At 25.5% G+C, this 1,556-nt stretch overlaps 1 non-coding gene across 1 annotated transcript; it reads right to left on the bottom strand.

Annotated features, from left to right (window-relative positions):
* Positions 1 to 1,225: 1,225 nt before the first annotated feature.
* TRNAR-CCG (transfer RNA arginine (anticodon CCG)) lies at positions 1,226 to 1,298 on the bottom strand. Its single transcript has one exon. It is a non-coding gene; the product is annotated as a tRNA-Arg (tRNA).
* Between the last annotated feature and the right edge of the window lie 258 nt (positions 1,299 to 1,556).

Genomic DNA, 1,556 nt, shown 5'->3' with positions numbered 1-1,556 from the left:
TCTTTCATCAATGATTTAATCAACATCAAGTTATATTGGCTACTAAACAAATAAGACATTGCACCAAATTTTAAAACTAGTTCATTTCGGTCAGTTCTTCCAATTCCGATCTTCCGACAAGTATCTTGCAAAACTAAAACGATTCTAATTAAGATTCTGAACTCAACAACCCCATTTTAGTATTAAATGGTTCAGTTTTATCAAACAATCCTAAATAAGTGGTAGAACCCGGTAAAAAATTATGGCATTATAGGAATAGATCCATTTATTTCTACGTATTATAAGGTTTTTGTTTATATATGTTCAAATTCAATGTCATATTTCATTTATTGAATGAAGGTTTTGGGTTTGAGTGAACATATAAATGACTTATATTGGTTATGGAATATGGAGATCTTACAAGTAGGGTAGTTCATTATTCGGATAAAACATAATTGTCCAATTTAACAATTTGGATTTGACTATTTGGTTTGGAAAATTGGATTGGTTTTTGGCAAAACTGGGTTATTATTTTGGATTTCGGATTGATTTTAATTTATAAAATAAAAATCAAATTGTCCAAAAAAACCGAATAACTATTTATCATTTGTTTATTTATATATATATTTTATTTTTAATATACTTCTTTTAATGATTTATTAAGTGTAAATTGTTTTTAAAATAGATCCGAATGGACCACCCAATAAAAAAAACCTTAATAGGTACTTCTCAAATGTTTTTATCTATTGAATATTAAATGATAGCATATTTTTCTTAACGACTATTCATAAATTTTAATTTACAACCAAACCATTTATTTTTGTTTAGAGTTGTCTAACATTCAAGTTATATAATTTTTAAATGTTTCGTTTCTTGAAAAACCAAATTGTAAAAAACCGATCCAATCTAATTGTAGTTTGTTTGGTTCAGATTGAATTTAATTTAACTGTTTGGATTCATGTTTTGAAAACCGAAATAATTTGATTACCTATTTAAGTGTTAATTTTGTTTTATTCCAAGGAAAATAATCTTATTTTAATATATGAACTTGTTTCTTTAAAGTGAAAGGAAATTGAAATTAATAAATAAATAAATAAAATAAAAATAAAAAAAAAAAAATTGATCGAAATTTGATTATCTATTTAAGTGGTAAATTTTGTTTTATTCCACGGAAAATAATCTTATTTGAATATATGAACTCGTTTCTTTAAAGAGAAAGGAAATTGAATTTAAATAAAAATTATCTCGATCGCGATGGGACTCGAACCCACAATCTCCCGCTCCGGAGGCGAGCGCCTTATCCATTAGGCCACACGATCTTTGATATTAGATTCCTACAACTATAGAATTTATCACATCCTAAAACTAAGTATTATTCCCAAATTAATAAACAGTGCAAACGTTTAACATTACAGATGAAATGTGTGACCAAATGTTTAAAACAATCATAAATAAAAAAACATATCGATTAAAAACTTTCCATCGAGTACTAAAATATAGTAAGTTTTGTTTTGGGTTTTCTTTTAATAAATGTTAATATCTGATTTCAATAATGATTAAGATTTGTTTTGATTTAG

The sequence above is a fragment of the Lactuca sativa genome, chromosome 2 (assembly GCF_002870075.4).
Source record: "Lactuca sativa cultivar Salinas chromosome 2, Lsat_Salinas_v11, whole genome shotgun sequence".
Lineage (NCBI taxonomy): Eukaryota > Viridiplantae > Streptophyta > Magnoliopsida > Asterales > Asteraceae > Lactuca > Lactuca sativa.
This window is presented reverse-complemented; position numbering and strand designations above follow the sequence as displayed.